The sequence below is a fragment of the Chinchilla lanigera genome, unplaced genomic scaffold (assembly GCF_000276665.1).
Source record: "Chinchilla lanigera isolate Chin_1 unplaced genomic scaffold, ChiLan1.0 scaffold00047, whole genome shotgun sequence".
NCBI lineage: Eukaryota > Metazoa > Chordata > Mammalia > Rodentia > Chinchillidae > Chinchilla > Chinchilla lanigera.
The window spans coordinates 16,392,967-16,412,017 of record NW_004955448.1 but is presented as its reverse complement, the minus strand read 5'-3'; positions in this window follow the sequence as shown (position 1 = coordinate 16,412,017).

The following is a 19,051-nucleotide window of genomic DNA, read 5'->3' as shown; positions in this document are numbered from 1 at the left end:
GTTTCAGAAATCTAATTTCAGATTTATTGACTATCTATGGTCCTTAATAAGGAACATCCTATAAATAACATTCCATGGGAAATGATCCTTTCTTAGTAATTATTATTCTCTTTGCCTAGAGGTCTAGAAAATTACTGGTAAGGATGTTTAACTAGCCTGACTGCCTTCTTTTCCTTCCCACAGAAATATCTCACTGTTTTAACTGTTCCCCTGCATCTCACATCTTTGTAATGAAATCTTAACAGAGCGATTAGCACATAGCCACATCCATGTCTTTTAAAATTTCTATTAGTACATGTTGTTGTACACAATGTTTACATTTCTTGTGGGGAACTGGTACACGTACCTAATGCATCTTAATTCATTTTCCTCATCCCTTTTTTCTTCCTGCCCTCCCCCGCTACTCATCTCTTGATCACTTGCCTTTTCTATTGTTTTTGTGCACATTTACTGCACCTTGATGAAAACCTCTAATAAAATGTGAAGTAATGAGAAAAAGTACTAAAGAATTCAGGAGTAGAAATCCTTAATCTTCACCCTGAACTTGTGCATGTTACTAAATAGCAGCGAAGTTGTTTTTTTGAAGATGAAATAAAATGTAGCAGAATCTAAATATTGTTGAGTCAGTTTTATAGTTAAATTGGGATTACGCTTGTGCTGCATATACACAAAGATTTGAGGAATTATGTATAAAATAAGTGAGAAAAAATGAAAAGTATGAAAGTATTATACATTAGTGTAGTGCAGATATCAGTTCACTTTCTGTTTGATTTTTAGAGAGATACATGCTAAATAAAATTACTATATAATGAAAAACCCATTGCATATTTTATTTGTGCATAAATTTGCTTGTTGGAAAGTATTTAAACAGTACAGAAATATACAGAAGAAAGTATAAATATTCCACAATCAGAGATAATCTTGGTTAAAATGTACAGTATATCTTTCTAGACTATTTTTAGTATATCTACACAAATATGTATAATCTCTCACTATCCTGTTCCTCATCTGTATTTACATAAACATGATCATATTATCACTGGAAATTTGAAGCTTGCTTTTCAACTTTGAATCAATGAACATTTCATAGATATCTTTCTTTGTCAATGTAATTATTTTAATGGCCATCTACTTTAAATTTATATCTATACATAAACTAAAAATGTGAAATGTCTACACTGAATTTTTTGAGTTTTATGTGCAATATAATGATAATTTCTATTAGACACTGAATTGGTTGCTACAGCAATTCCAGTAGACATTGTCTGTCATAACTTATCATCGTTATGATGCTGCATGTAAAGTGCATTTTATCTGCATTAAAGTGCCTAATAATTATTAAGAGCAGACTATATTGTGTGGTGGACAAATGCTAAGATTTTATTTATAATATTGCATTTAATATTCACTCTTTCTATGAAATAGGCACTGCAAATATTTTTAATGTAGAAGGCGGAACGCTGAGACTAGAAATCTTTTACCTCAATAACGCTTTTAAGATCTGACTAAACGGAACGTCAAAGCTTCATTCTGTGTTAAATACCAGAAAGTCAGGGTTACTCAGAACCATATCGTGATGGCAAGTTGAGCTTGAGTCACGGCCTTCATCGAAGTTCCCAGTCATATTCTAATGGGCACCTGGCACTCTCTTACCTGATGGGAAAGGATGACTCCAAGCGCTCCTTTAGTCTTTCTTCTTAAAGTATCTGAGACTGCGATAGAGAGGGAGAGAAGAAGAAAGGACCTCTTGTGAGGAAGCAAGGACAACTCACGTCAGCTTCCAGCAGCACTGGCACACGTCTCCATCACACGGCCAGTAAGTTCAGAACACTCGCAGGGAAACATGGGGCAGAAACAGCCCCATCTTGGGAGACGCTTGACTCACCAATGGGGGCCCTGGGGCACGGCAGCCTTCTGACTTTGGCTGTGGGGCGTTGGCAGATGTGGGCGTTACCTAGACAGTAGCTATGTTTTTAAGCAAGACACTGTAATCGGGGCCATTTTCTTTTTCACTGTCATGAGAACGTCTCTTAAATTATTGCCCTGTTTAGCATTAGTGTGAGGGAAGTTTTCCAGAGCAGTGAAACTGACAGGAAAAATTTATCTAGATTTCTTTGAGTCTGTATTTCATTCTTTAGTGAATAATCTTCTTTGCAGTTAAGCCAATGCTCAGCAGTAAGAGCTCGAATACTGGTCAATGTCTCATCTATGCTTTATCACGGGGTTTTGTCTCAAGGAAACCTGAGGGTCAATGTCCCTCGGAACGGTAAATGCCCTTTGCAAGTATCTCCGAGAACTTTCCCTTTATCAAGTAGATAGACAGTTGGCGTGGTCGACTGCATGAGAAATTGCACCTTAACGTGGTCTAGCTCTTTCTTTCTTTCTTACAAAGAATTGTATTTGCTCACTGTTCCCATATCTCCCAACCCAAAAGACAGAGTTCTATGCTTCACCTGGTTTTAGGCAGTAGTGGTCATGATTTCTCTCTTCGCATATTCAGCGTGGTAATGTTTGTCTGTAACTGTTTTCTGAGGAAGGCCAGAAATTCCTGTCATGCAGGTCAAAACTTAGTACAAGATTTCACCGTGGGGCAGCCTTGCCTGAGCACTATGCCGTACTCCCGAGGACGTACTGGAACCTGCTGGGATGGTGAGAAGAGAGGTCTCAGGACACAGTTACTTGTAGCTGAACCTACAACCACCCAGTTTCCCACTATTTCCTACAACAAAGGAGCACATTACATAACATCTGCTTGATTATATAATGTGGTCAATGTATTTATTAACAATTTCCACTGGGCATGGTGGCACACGCCTGTAATCCCAGCACTCGGGAGGCTGAGGCAGGAGGATTGTTGTGAGTTTGAGACCAGCCTGGGTTGCAGAATGAGCTCAAGGCCAGCCTGAACTGCATAGCAAGACCCTGTCTCAAAAAGACAAAGAAATGTTTCCATGGGCTTTCTTGAATCTTATTTATTGTTTTAAAAGGACTTCATTTTCTTCTTCCAGAAAATTAGTCCTTGCCAGGAGCTCTTCCATGTTGACAGATCTGTTGAGAACTATCTCACTTGGAGGCTACAAATTACCTTAAATGTGTATGCTGACAGCAGAGAAAAGGACTCCTCTTTCAGACACAAAAGTCTTTACTACTCACAAGGTAGCAGTTGTCAGGGTATCAGCATTCTGCGGCTCCAGTCCCCGGTGATGTGAAGAGAAAACATGATATCTGCTTATGCAGTTGTTTGAGGTGCAAGAGAGGAACTTTGAGTTTAGGAAACTCAAAATCACTTATAGCAGCAAATTTGTCTGCTTTCTGCTCCGACAGGAGTAATAAATTTTATCATCCTAGGTAGTAAGTTTCTCTGACTTTTACTCCAGTAGGAATACTGTTGGTCCCCAAGGCTGTTCACTATAGAAACATCCAAGAAAATGTGGAAAAATAGTTCTGAGTAAAGGCAGCTAGTGTCTTAGCTCTTAAGGTATTTTTCTGCAGAAGAGAAAGGTGGAAAAGTGTCTCCTAACACAGTGATGGTTAACAGTTATCTTAGTTTAACTTTTTGGATTATTCTTACTCACTGCCATTGAGCAGAGTCTTTGGGAACCCATAAGTGATAGTGCTGGTCATGTCTGGAACTAAAGAGATGAGAAAAGAGATTGCCTACCTGATGCAGAAATCCAGCTGTTGAATAGGCAGATCACAGTGACAGGACAGAGGACTGAGAGTAAGGCATTCAGCCAAACTGGATTGCCCTGGTGATCCCACTTCCCTTTGCTCAGACATGCCTACCACTTTGTCAGCCTTTATTTCCCCAGAAAATACTGTGGGCATGTTGACTACACTAGGATGCTTCCTGTACATCATGGGTGCACATATGTTCCAGGTATGAAGTTGTCTCTCTACTCAGTGTGTTCCCCTGTGCAATCAGCCATTCATGAACTGTCGGAGTGTCTTCTCCTCACCTCAGATCTCAACCAATGGACCTGCACACAGATAAGGTGTCTGGTGAGACTTTGCTGTCTGCGTTAGGAATGCACATTTTCTAGGTAGAAGACCAGACTGAGGTCGGGGAACAGAAAGGGTGCACTCCTCCCCATGCTCCTTCAGCTTTGTCCACTCTGCTCTCTCTCCACTCTTACACTCAGAAAAGGAAGAGAGGGCTTACGGTGCTCACTACTCTGGTGTTCTCCCTGTTGGGTATCAGTCGCCTGCCTGTCACCCTCCGTGCTGAAAATTGCTGTGAAGCAAGCCCTTTACATGGGTTCTCCTCCTTGGCTCCCTCACATCCAGGGGATAGAACTGTGCTCCAATTTTCATGTCCTATATTACTCTGCTTTCTTCTATGTTTTCTCACATCCTCGCTACACTTTGGTAAATAGTTCCTTTATCAGATCATCTCCAATTACCTATTTTGGATGTGCCATCTGGGTCCTGTTAAGACTCTTGAAAATGCATCTGTTTTGTGCTGCTACCTCCGGGGATTGCTAGGTCCTCTTAGCAGCTCTAAGAATGAGATTCAAATAATCCTTTAAAAGAGAGGATACTGAAGTTACAAGAGACTGACATATTTTTTCAGGTTTTTAATGAATTATTCTTTTAACAAGTTCAGATCACATAGTTTGCAGATTATAATCTGCATTTATTTCTCTTATCATTTTCTCTTTGCTAGTCATAACATAATCCCAAATTTTCTTCAGAAATGTAACTTTGAAGGCTATATGGCAATCCATTTTGTGGGTGGGACATAATGTACCAAACTGATATTCTTATGCTGAACATTTGGGCCATTTTATCTTTTTCACTACTCTGAATAAAAGGGTGGAAAATATTTTTTGAGTGGGGGCGGCCCTAGGCACAATGCAACGTGACATCCATAATTGGAAATACTCAAACAACTTAATGTCTACGTTCACTGTTCTAAGGATGGTTTCTAACTCCTTGTTTGTCTCAAAGTTTTGTCTGTTAAGCACTGCTAAAAATGTGGAGAAAGAGCGCCGTTTCCCGGTCATGCAATGGCTCCTAAAATAAATTACTGAAGCTGTCCTCTGTTTATTTATTTTGAGCAGATTAGTTACAGTGCTGATGGTAAGATTTCATTTGAACGTACTATGTGGGTCCACAAAGCAAATCTTACAGGGCCAACTATTTTGCTAAGTGCACTAGGCCAGACATAAACATTCAAGGCATTGCAAACACATGGACACACCGCGTCCGACCCTAGGGCCCCCAACCTCCCAATTCACATTACTTGAGCTTCCTTATTTTACACATGAGGGTGCTGAGTCTTAAAGAAAATAAAATGCCACAGTCACAGATTTAAACTGATAACTTTGAATTTCCAGTGTTTGGAAAAAGATTCTTGTTCCTTTCTCTACAACAAGCTGATAGCATGTCATTGGATATCAATGGAAAATGTGCTATTTTAAAACTATTTTGGTGTGTTTCAGGTCTCCAGAAGAGTATTATCAATAGCTTCTTGTTTACCAAAAATTATTTAAAGACTATTCCAAGGTAAACGCTTGATAGCAAAACTTCTTCAGGGAAAATACTCCCAAAAATCCTAGTAGCACATTGCTGGACTCCTAATTAGTGGTTAAAACAGGTACGTGAGTCTCTCTGGAGATTTAAAATAGACTACAATTAATTGAAGTCAAACCAAAAAGTATGTTCTATAAGGAGAGTTCAAACAGAATAGCCATCATTTTTATGCGTCTCTAGTCAAAGTTAACTAGGTACCTTCAAAGTTAGAAAACATTTTTTGCTGAACCTTTAATTCCTTATAAGTCTCCTCACCAAATATCCTCATTTTCGGAAGAGTGGAAGAGAAATCAAAGTTTCAGGGAATTTACAGGCAATCTTTGATGACCTGTGTTAGGAGATTTTGTGACTGTCCCTCATCCCTCAGGAGTTTGGCTTTCATTAACTGTACATGGCAACGTTTTAGGTGAAGCCAGCTGTTTGTATCAGTCACCTTCCCAGGCTTGGGATGAACTACCAGACAGCCGCCATTTAAAGGCTGAGAGCTAAGGTTACTTTGGCTCACAGCTTCAGAGCTTCTGTGCATGTCGGCCAGCTCCAAGCTGGAAATGGAACGGAGGAAGGCAGGGCAGTGGATAGCGGTTCACTCCACGGTGGTGGGGAAGCAGAGAGAGAACAGAAAAACGGGGACAGAAAGCGCCACTCCAGGGATGTCCCCGCGGCCGTTTCTCAGCAGGCCCCTCTTGCTAATAGTATACTCAGCTTCTGAACTCATCAAAGGATGAATTCGCTGGTAATTAGAACCCACCCTCCCCCAAGATCCAGTCACTTTTTAAATACAGGAGACCCTTGGGGGATCTAAACCACAGCCTTTCATCCAGGCCTCCAGAGAAGCCATGTTCGTGTAATTATGCAAAATTCGTTTAGTCCATCCCTAAGAGTCGCCCAATTCTTAAAAGTGTCACACTGTTGAAAAGTGCAAATCCCAAGTCTATTTAGAGACTTAAACAAACTCTTACCTAGGAGCCCCTGAAAAATCAAAAAGGAAGTTAAATACTTTCAACGTATACTCACACAGGACAAACATTCTTATGCAATAAAGGAGAAACAGAAAGACAGAAAGCAATACGAAAAGCAAGTCCAAACTGAGCAGGGCAAACTTTAAACCCTGTGACTCCGTGTCCGGCACCCGGGTAGGCTGTGGCCGGATGTAAGCTGCGAAGGGCTTGGGAAGTCCCTGCATGTGGTCTTGTTGGTTGTGGCTCACATGACTTGCTTCTTGGGCTGGCTTTGCTCATTTCTTTTGGCTTCGCTTGGCAGATGTTCCCCTTTTCTGAACATCTCCAACTTCCTGGCATCCCCATGCGCTTTCAGCTTCACTCTCACCGCTTTACACGCTGCCCAGCAGGGCACCCTGCCTGAGTTCCGATGCTTTCTGAAAGCAAACCATCATCCAGTTTCCTTCCAGACGCAGGGGTCTCTGGGAGACATTTTTAATCGAAACCATAACACCATGAAATGATGTTTAAAGATGAAAAAGGCAAAGAATGTTGGTTAATACTGTGGGCATTATTTTATGCCCACATTCCTCTCTTATATGTCTCAGCGTCTTTGCTTATTTCTTCCTCCGCTCACTTGTGTGTACACCTGTGTGCCGTCTTCCTAATGAAAAAAAATTAAAATTTATTTTTCGCTTAAACTGTGATTTTCTTTCTACATTTTCATGTTGCTAAACTTCATGAAATAGTAATATAAAATAAGTGTTCCTCAAATTATAAAATACATTCAAGACACTAGGAAATCTTACTAAATTGCATGTCTTGATTAAATATATTTGGAGTGGGCCTAAAATTTCATTTTTCCCACAGAATCCCAGGCGATGAAGCAGTTGCTCCATTGTGTTTGATGAAAACTCATCATTTACTACGGACTGGGTGTCTATGTTCTCCTGAAATTAAAATTTTGAAGCCCTAGACCTCTATGTAATGACATTTAAAGGTTGTGTCTTTGTAGATACTTAGGCAGTTAAGCGTCTTAGGGTTAGAGGAAGCCATTCAAGTGGAGCTACCATGATGAATAACGATGAATCAATACCCTTATAAATGGAAGAAGAGAAATGATCTCTCTCTCTCTTTCTTCTCCCTCCACTCCCTTACCTTCTTCTCTTTCCTGTATTGAGGATACAGGAAGAAAGCTGACAGGAAGAGAGTTTACACCTATAGTGAACCTACCAGCAGGTCAACCCCTGGGGTGCCTAGCCTGCCGAACTATGAGAAATAAATGTTTGTCATTAAGGTCTCTCAGTCTCTAGTGTTTTGTTATAGCAGCTTTAACTGATCGTGATACTCTTTTTTAACCAAATTATTGCCTATCCCTTTGCATTTTCTATTCAATCCTCAGTGCTGCATCAGATATCCAGTGTGAAAGTCTCCTGAATATGCAGCACCAGCCTTCTTATCCTTATCATAACTAAAGATCACTTTGTTAATGTTACTCTCTTGAAAACAATTTGCTCTCTCAGCTTTTGCGCTTCTGTATCATTCTAGGTATGTTTTTCTTTCCCTCCATTTTGGAATCCTTCCAAGTCTTCTTCCTTCTCCCAGTCCAATGAAAACAACTCCCAAGTCATGTCATTGGTCACCTTCCCTCTGCTCTGAACTCCTTTGTTACTTAGGAGTTTATTCTTAGTTCTCTATGATGAAAATAACACATCATATATCATTCCATTTCCCCTATCATTAACTTTATATTAGCATAGGGTATTTGTCACAAGTAATGGACAGTTATTGATACATTATTATTAAGTAAATTCTACATTTCATTCAGATTTTCTCAATATTTTCTTAATTTTTTCCATTATATGATCCTATTCACAATAGGAAACTAAATTCATTAATCATGTCCTTTAACCTCAGCTTGATAGTGAAAGCTTCCTTGCTACTCTTTGTCTTTGGTAATCTTGACAGTTTTTAGATTTCTAGCCATGTATTTTGTAGAACAGTCCTCAATTAGCAATTTTCTGAAGTTTTTTGCATGATTAGTCTAGAATATATGTTTCTTGGGGGATTACCTCACAATAAGCAACATGATATCATATTATTATATACTATCATGGTATCATATTATCATATACTATCATGCCATACATATCAATCATAGCATATCATATCATAATCATATAGTGTCATGGATGCTGTCAGGGTGACCTCTTGTTGTATAAACTATAATCACCCAGTGATTTATAAACTATGAATCACCTTAGCATTTGGCAAATCACCCAGTAAATGTTCTTCTCCCCTCTGTCTTCTTCCATGGTGTACTTTCTGCAAGAAAGGCACTATGTGCAGTATACATTTAGAGTTGGGAGCTACATCACTTCCTTAGGATGGCGTATCAATATAGGTTATTTGTATTTTTTCTTCCTGAAAGTTTTCAAGTGTTTTTCTTGTGAATTAGAGAGAACAGACTTCATCTATCCCTGACTTACATATCAACATTTAAAAATTAGTGTTTATCTCTTAGTATTACCATTAACCTCTTACAATAAAAGTAAAAAATGAGAACTTAGATATACTTCTACGATTGTGACATCAATTATCTAAAAGCAATGTTATCTTTTAAAACTATTAAAGGAAATTGAGATAAGAAAAATTGCTGGGTTTCTGTAGGCCTTATCTTTTAATTTCTGATGATACAAAATTCAATTGAAATAAATTAGGTTTTTTGTTTTTTATTCAGTAATACATTCACATTGGGATCAAAAAAAGGGCCATTCAAAAACTTTAGCATCATTTAAAGAATTCTTTCCTTGCGACTATTGTTAAAAATGTCATCTCTGGAGAAATAAATATCGTATATATCCAAGCTGATAGTGCTAATCATACTTCATGATACAAAAATAGTGTCTAACAAAACATAAGACTCTCCTCTCTGTATGGATTTCACCATTTGGGTAACATATACATTGTGGCATAAGAAAATGAAAGTATAAAAAACACGGATTTGACTATGTTGTTTTCTCCACAGGATGGCATATCACAGACATCCCCTCCCCACTGATATTTCCTTTTAAATGTTCTATTTTTAATGGAGTAAAGCATTTCAGCACTGTCACAAAATGCAGAAAGATAACATCTGTTTCACAATGTAGCTTGTATCTTTTTTTGAGAATTTTAACATATTTCTGAATATGGCAGCTTTTCTCCGTTCTGATGCCACACTTGTGACTGAGATCACTAGATGTTATCATGTTTTAGAAACACCTTTTCCTCTCTTCCTTTCTTCACCCTTTCCTTCCTTCCTTCTGGAAAAAATAGAGAATGAAGAGGAAGGCTTTAATGCTCATGATCACTTGAGTAATACTGACAATCTTTTAAATAGTTCGCTATTCTCAATCTCTACAATATATGATCAGTTTTCATAAGATATTTCAATGGCTTCTCATTTTAATAAATAATTATTTTGGATGGAGTATAAAACAAATAAAAGACATCTCAGATCAAATACGTGCTGTTTCTAGACAAATCTTTCTAATATCATCTGGATCAGAAATCACAAATGTGCTCGCACGTCAGTATTGCACCCCGTGCAGCCTTGCAAACCTTGTACCCTTCCTCGTCTTCTGGTAAAATTTCAGCTTTCACAGTTTTAGTTTATTGTATTCCTAAATATTATGGCTCATTTTTACCTACGGTTTGCGCAGTCAATGAATAGGACAAGGGGACTCTCATGATTCTATTCTCCCTCAACATTTGAGATTCATCCATGCCTTGCGTGTTCTGGTAGTTCATTTAATTTCACTGCCATAAGGAAACAGGAGCTCAAAATAAATAGAGAAAACCAGTGTCCCAGTGTCATGGAGCTATAAGAGCTGTTCTGAGGTGTCTGATAAAATTGCTGGTAGGAACGTATGACAGTTTATACTGGAAAAATGCAAAACCTCATCCAGAAAACAATTGTGGAAAACTAGAGCTGTTGTAAAGACTGGCGTTATTTTGCCCATAGATATGATAATATGATGTACAAGAAGAAGCCCTCCAGACAGAGAACAATGGGGTCATAAAAAAGTGGGGTACACTGAAGAAGAATGACCAAAAAAGAAAAGAAAACTGCAGTAAAAAAGTAAAGGAAAAGAAATAAATTGGATGAGAATGGAAATTTTTCTCAGCCACACTGCTTTACATTTCCATCCATGATTTATACTTTATATCAGAGATAAAGGGCGGAGGGGAGGAGAGGAAAAGCAGGGAAATAAAAAGGATTGTGATGCGTCGTACGCATGCATCGATTCTGCCTGACGAGTCCTCTGCAAACCTTTAGACATTTAAATTTTCTAACAGGACTATACTGGAGAGTACAAGCGGTTGTTTAGAGTTGTGAAGTTGGATATATAAACTGAAATACAAAGTTTATTCTGTAGTACCAGTCTCAGTTAAGTATTACCGTATATAACGTAAGTAATTGAGTTAATACCAGATACAGCACTATCAATAGTTAACTGGGCCATGTAAAGTTTTCTAACCAATACAATAAAGATTTCGGTATATAATGGTGGCAAGCATGGAAAAAATAATCTGTTTGTAATGTTTTGTAAGTAGCCTTATTTTACTAAAAGAAATTTGGTTGTGAGCCACTGAAAAATAGAAATCCAATACAATAGTTAAAAGTGAGAACGCCAAGGATAGATTTTTATTTTAGGGATAGAGTGATGTTGGTAGGTTGTAGTGGTTAAAGAAAAATGTTCATACACCTTTTGAAGAATGGAAAATGATGGAAACCCTAGCGATGTAAGGGAGTGGAAACGTTTATAGAAATAAAAGTTTAGCACTTTAACCTGAATGTCAGCTTTTTTCTGTTGTATCCCTAAGTTGAAAAATTCAACAAAAAGGATGTATTGTGTGACGCACCCTGTACTAGGCACTAAGGATATGGTAAAAGAAAAGTGGGTTAAGTATTCCTGCCATCACAGTGCTTATAATCCAAGCGGGATGAGAATGACAATAGTTTTAATAAATTATGTATGTGGTGTGGCGGAGATGGTGAGCCACAGGACATTCCAACTCAGCTCTTTAACAGACACTGGGCAGCATATGGCCCTTGGGTGTCAGGTACAGTGGCTGTGCTTCAAAGTCTTGAAAGGAGAGTCGCACAGAAGGGGACCTGAGCTTTCTGGAAAGTGAGATTTCAGATACTTGGCAGGGAACGTCTCACTGGAAAGAGCACGAGGCACGTTCAGGGAATTTTTGAGCAGGCTCCTAAAGGAGGTTTGCGGTGAGACCAGTGAGTTCCCGGGGAAGAACTGTTACAAGCTGATGAAAGCGGAAGCCGAAGATCCTGAGGCTGATGTGGTCTAGCACTGCAGGGAAAGCAAGGACTTCTCCTCAGCTGGAACGGGTGGGCAGAGAGCTATCGCGAGAGTCCGTCCTATAACGCTGGAGAAGTCAGAAAACTCAGGGCTCCATGGGCATTTCTAAGCATTGTGGCTTTCATGCTGAGTGAAATAAGAAGAGTAGAGAAATAACAGCACGGCGTCAATGTCGAAATGATCATTTTGGTTACTCATCTACGGAGTGGTCGGGGCAGAGCTAGACACACTTAGGAGCTATTTTTACAAAATAAAGAGAGATACTGCCTTAGAACAAGATGTTAGCAACAAAGAAATGAACTTCTGAAATATATATACATATAAATATATATATGTAAATTTGATGATCATTTGAATGTTGAGTTTCAGAAAACAGGAAAGTCAAGAATCACATTGCTTTTGGCTAGAGCATGGGAAAGGATCTCACTGGCATTTATTGAGATAGGAAACTATAGGAAAAGGTCTAAATTAATAATAATATTGATGATAAAATGCCAGCAGACGTTGACATGCTCTGGACATGTCACTGAGATATTAATTAGGCTTCCATGTAAAATGCCAAATATATAGTTGTATGAGACTAGATCTCAGAATAGTTTTACAAACTATGAGACTGGATTAAAACTTCCAGGCAAATAAACAAATCCTAGGAAAATAAGCAGATGGAATCAATGTATTCTACGTGGGGACCGACTTCCCGGCCTCTTGGCCTTCTGGATGTCAAGAAGAGCCTCGGTCAGGAAAGGTGTTGAGAGGATTAGACAGGGAGGGAGAAGACTGGTGATGGAGAGCACGCAGCAGGTGAAAACTCCTTAAAGGCAAAGTGCGGTGTATATTGACTGGGGCAGGAAAATATGAAATAGCGTGTGGGGGACAAATTATTGAAAGAGAGAAAGCCAGCGAGCTGGCAACCCAGCACAGTGAAACTGTAATTCATGCAAGTGTCAGCATCACTGAAAATGGTGACAGTTGTGTCCAAAAAGTGACCGTGTTTCCGAGAATGAAGTCTCCATAGATAACAGCCCCAGGTATCTGTAGAATGTGACCAAGAGGAGCTGTTGGAACACAATATAAAGGCATCAGATTGAAACTTTAAAAATTTGTAGAACTAGAAGTAGCCACAAAGAACAGAAAGGACTTTTAGCTCATCTCTTCAGTAGTCTGAGGGATTAGGGTAGAAAATCAACAAACACCTGGAGGGTTTCTAAATGAGCAGTGTTCCCAGGGAGATAGAGGACTGGCTACAGCATGAGAGCATCCATAGACGCTGGTGGAGCTGTGCGTGCGAAGGACGCATCAGAGAAATGGGTGAGTGTGTAAGGAGTTTGGCTGTGAACTGCAGAGAGTGCAGGGGACAAGCTGATGAAGTGAGAAGTTGGGCCAGTGACGCTCAGGAAGGGGTTGTGCAGAATTCTGTCGGGGCAGCGGTCTGGGTAACTCAGCAGGGATACAACACGCTGTCACCTCCAGTGTTCCCAAATACCTTGTGTTTGAGATGCATTTTGCCTCTTTACGCCTACACAAACATTATCGGCCTTAACATTAAGTGTCCCATCTTCTTCGTGGAGTATATTTTTGGCTTCCAATCATAAAGTAGCATCTCTGTTCCCCTAATTTTTAAATTGACATACAATATTATACTTATTTATTGGGATGATACTATAATTAGATACATGTATCTAGTGTGTACTGATTATATCGAAGGAATTAGCATTTCTGTCTCTTCAAATATTATTATTTCTACTTGTTGGGAATCTTGAAATTCTCCTCTAATTATCTGTTTCTTCCTTTGTAGGACACACACAATTCAACCCTACACGTCTGAGTATGTCATTCATACATTTGCTTATTCAAAATTTTTACAGCTTGCTTCAAGCACTGTGTTAGGGGATGGTAAGGAGAGTTCTGACCTCCTGCAGCCCATGTGAGGGAACGCTCCTGCCTGTGCATTCTCTCCATTATTATTGTGGTGATGAAAGTCGCTTTTCTCTGTTTTTCTATATCTTGAGTATCACTTAAATGTTACAGTCCTATAAAAATACTAAGCATTCCACAACTATGTTATGAACAGATTGAATGGATATTGCTTTATATTTCTCCTTGAATAAATATGAACATATGTAAATACAACTGTCATTGGTCATTAACAAGTCAGTCTTTCACAGTGTCTCAATTTTATCTGATGATTTTAGTGCTAAAAAAGAAAAATGTGCTGCATATTGTAAATTTTTATTAATCTTTAAATGGCTACGGCTGTCTTGAGTGAAAGACATTAGAAAATGCTTGTATAATAGAAATGGTTTGAAGAAGTTTTTGATTCAGGAATAGAGTTGAGGAGGAAAAACGACAGAAGAAATGAAAGTGTGCATCAAGTTTATAAATTTAAAATACTCTTAAAGGAAAACAAAAATAACAAATTATTTTATTATCTTTATATTTGTCTTTACTAATTTCTTGTTAAATAACTGATGTGCCAATTTTTTAGAGAAACACCTGAACAAATGATCTGACACTGATGTGTGTCCTTAAAAAAAAAAAAAAAAAAAAAAAAAAAACAACAAAGAGGGCCAGGGATTTAGCTCAGCGGCAAAAGCGTTTGCCTGGCAAGCACAAGGTCGTGAGTTCAGTTCCCGGTACCGGAGAAAAACCAAAAAAAAAAAAAAAAAAAAACTGATGTGTGTCCTTGAATTCTGATATTTCCTGACCACAAAGAGGAGGAACCAGAAACTAAAAAAAAAAAAAAAAAATAATAATAAAAAAATGCCTTCCAGATTTATGCAAGAGAAACCAAGTGTTGTCAGGAATGTTTCTTAATTTTCTTACAATTTTTTTCTTTTAAATGAAAGTGGAAAATAATGAAGAGAATATGAGAATATCTTTAAAATATATAGAATTATTTACGTTTCCTTCAGGATTCACATATGCATGGGAACACGCACACACACACACACACACACACACACACGCACACACACGCGCGCACACACACACGCAGATGAATACCAAATTATGGTGAGGAAAGGGAACCTTTTATTAGCCCTAGAGGAGGAAGGTAGGAAAAGACAAATGGAGAAGTGAATTACACCGGATTTGTAAATTCAATCTCAGCTTTTAAATGTGCTTGTTATTTCCAGAAAAAAGCTGAATGCTCACCATCCCAACTCTCAGAACTGAGCTTTTGGACTAAAGTGACTCTGTAAAGCCATCAAAGTCAACTTACTTATCTCCCAGACAAATGCTGTAAAAACAAACTAGAAATGTGTGAACAAAAGATAAATCGGATCAGATATTATGGATGAGGAAGTTCTGTTCACAGAGCGATGAACAGACATGTGCTTGACTATCCTTTCTGGTACATGTGGCATATGATCCCTCTCCAGTGATCCACAAATTTTAGTGACAACAGAGAACAAGTATGAATAGCTTTAAATTTTTTCATGTGCTTGAGATGTAATGAGCTTTCATATAAATGATCTTATTTGAATTCCACATTTTCCTGTGATATAGACAGGAATACACATCTTGAGACAAGAGAACTGATTCCTTCCAAATATTGAAAGATTGTTTTCAAGGTTATTCAACTAATAAACGGCAAATTTGGGCCAAATTTCTCAGTCCTTCCTCTAGTACCTTATATGTTAATTGCCTTCATAATTAGGCTGATGCTGACATTGCAAAACACAGAACCTACTTCATCACACTTATGCCTCTCAGACATGGTAAATTATCACACAACAAATCAATTTTAAGCAGATACTTATAAATTAATTATTTGCAAATTGTGATCTCACCATAGAAGTTTTAGGTTTTTTTTTTGTTGTTGTTTGTTTGTTTTCTGGTACCGGGAATCGAACTCACGACCTTGCGTTTGCCCGGCAGGCACTGTGCCCCTGAGCTAAATCCCCAGCCCCTGTTAGAAGTTTCACAAAAATTTGAACTGCCCATGTATATTTTATACACGTGCTTTAAAGCTATTACTTGCTGACTGGACATGAGGTAGACGTAAATGAAAACATATTTTAAGTACAAAATAATGGTTTCCATGCCCTTATTTGCATAAGTAATAGAAAATATTACATGATAAATAAGATATGTGTATTGCCAAAGATGGAGGTTTCAGAAATACCTATGACTATAATCTTTTTTCCAATAAATGGCAAGTATTACAATTAGTATTTTTTTTCTTAGTTTTATTTCTTAGGTTTAATTCCTCATACAATGACATTGTTTTGGTCCACAATCTGGACTGGGGAATGTAGTCTATTGAACCTCAAACTAATGCTAGCATCCTAATTAAACTCTCCATAGGCTACTTAGTGTGCATTGACAATGGTATATTAATATGAAGGACCTTGTGACCTATGTTTTCTGTATGAAATAAGCAACTTAGGTAGTTATAAAAAGTTTACTTAAATTTTCCCAAAGCAACATGTATGTAAACCTTTAAAATGATAAAAGAGTTCAGGACACCAAAGTTAGTATTTTTATAGAATGTTTAAAGCCAGACATAAATATTTTACTGAGCTGAGTTGCTCAGTCATCTGAAGTTTATGACTTGATTCAAAACCATTTATCTAGTCAGAAGCTGGTCCTAAGCTCTGGTTTAGTTTATTTCTGTTATACAACTGCAGCAAATACATATTAGTGATTCTCAGTTTTAATAATCCTATATAGCTAGAAGAGTAACACAATGTGAAAATCGTTGGAGATCATTAATAAAATCAACGCAAACATCCTCTTTTTACTAAAACATAATCATTTACTTTTCAGCAGTCTAGGAATTATGTGCTCTTAAATATTTTCCTATAAGCAAAGTGAGGACCTTTGCTGAAACCTCATGAAACAAAGAAAGAAGGTAATAAATATTAATAGAACTGTTTACATGGCTCTGCGGCTGAATTTATGCTTGCAATAATACAGGTACACTCTCCAAATTGCTAGCAAGGGGAAGAAATAGGCTTTATTAATGTCTACAATTTCAAAATGCTGCTCCAGATTTTACTCAGGAAAGTATCACTTAAAATCATTGGATTTTGTAGGACTGTTCTCCTTTAGTTTCTGTCTTGCACCTTATTTCTATTGCTCTTTCATTTTTAAAATTTCAAGGTTAAGCAGCTAGCTCTTTCATGGCATAGCACAATAAAAATGAAATTATATTAAAAAGTGAAGTTTTGGCTAAGATACGAGATAATCCTAAGGTATCAATCCTATTACTGTGCTGGCATAACTGAAGAATTCTGTAAAGTGAAATTATCTTCTGCATGTCCCAGAAGGGAGTTAAATGTGCTTTATGTTTGTTTCTGAGGACAAGGACTTTGGATTATTTGCTGCAATATACTAAAGCCCAAGGGTAGTGACTGGTATGAGTTGGGTGCTTATGAAAAGCTTTGAAAGAATTAGTGGATAATTATAATAAATTCACTTTAATTATGCTTATATCATACAGTAGTACAAGACTGCAATGTTTGCTTTACATTTTCACAAGATGCTGCATCAGCATAACAAATTCAGCATTTCTGAAATCAAACTTATTGTCCTCCACAGCAGCTTTGTAACTCCTAACCTCCGTCCTGATGAATGTTATCTTATACTCCTTTCACAGTTTGGATGAAGTCTAAGTCATATTTTATTCCATATCATCTTCCATTTATTCTCTTAAAAGAACAATGCCTATTTTACCTGTACCATATTTTTTCCATTTACCCAAATACCTCCTAATCCTGTTACCATTGTTCTATTTGTATTTTGGGGCATATTTTATTTGAATGAGTGTAAGAATGTCTTGGTTGATCCTTTTGCCCTCCATATCTGTTATTCAAAAAAACCCTCAGATTATAAGAGTTTTCAGATTATAAGAATTTTGTGTCTGTTTGGATTACATTGTGCTGAATACATTGAAATAGGCAGGCAATGGAAAACGTGGAAAACAGGTCTACACTGTTTTCATTCTACAACATGTGAGATCCTAGAAGAGAGGGATGCTGGGATAGGACAGCAAACTTCTGCCTAGAGAGCACTACATTCCTTCCCTACTGCTGCTCTAAGATTGCTCACGTGGCCTTGTAATTCAGGACGGTTATTTGTGACACGCACAACATGATTAAGGAGAAACCATTAAGGGGTGAGAAGGGAGACGCGCACACACCACTAGGAATGACATCACCCGTAAATCACACACGTAACTTCTTGCGTCATCGGTCAGAACATAAGCACATGACCACACTGCACCACAGAACTTGGAAAATGTAGAATGCCCAGGAAGAAAGGGAGGTTATTGTATTTTGCAATCTGCCAACTCAAACATTTAATAGATACGTTCTTCTTAAACTTCACAATACACCCCATAAGTAGATGTTAATATTTGTTGTTTCAAAAGGTGGCCAAATATTCTTGGAGAGGTTAAACATTTCTATAACTTCTCCGTCTTCCGCCAACATTCTATACTTCCTACCTCTTGTACTTCCGCGTGCACTGCAGTGCTGCTCTGGCTTTGGCTGAGGTGAGTTCTCACCCTCTGTAGTTGCCAAACAAAAGCTTGACAAGGGGCTACATAACCGACTACAAGTGCGAAGTAGAGTGTAGCTGCATCTGAGGCCCTCGTAGCTTTAGCCAAGTAACTGGCAGTACCTGGTCGTCAGAATATTTATCTGTTTTCTCAAACAACATTGTCATGAAAGGAACGTGTTTATCTCAGATCTTTCAACTGCTAAATCAGAATCTGAGAGATACAGGATACAGCGAAATGAAGAATAAGAAAGAATTAGTTCAAAACATACTTTATTTAGGAAATGTCAACAAAAAGTTTATCAAACATTTTTTAAAATTTTTTGATCAGTTGCATGATTTGACCTTGTACATAACTTGGAGCAAAGTATTCCAATTTGAAGAAGAATTAAGTAAGAAGCATGACTGAAAAATCTCACGGCTCAGATACGTTAATTATTTGCAGTAATCAGAACTCTGGGATTCATGTTTGATCACTAACAGTGAATCACCAAAACCCTGGAAGAAAACATATTCTGTTTCGGCAAAAGTTATACAAATAAATTACATTTGTTTGAGTATTTTCTGGTATTACGCATTTTTCCAAACCAAAAAGTATACGTTTGTGTGCACTATAATTTTATTTTAAAGAAAAAAGAAGGGGCTGCGGATTTAGCTCAGCGGCAAAAGCTCCTGCCTGGCAAGCGCAAGGTCATGAGTTCGGTTCCC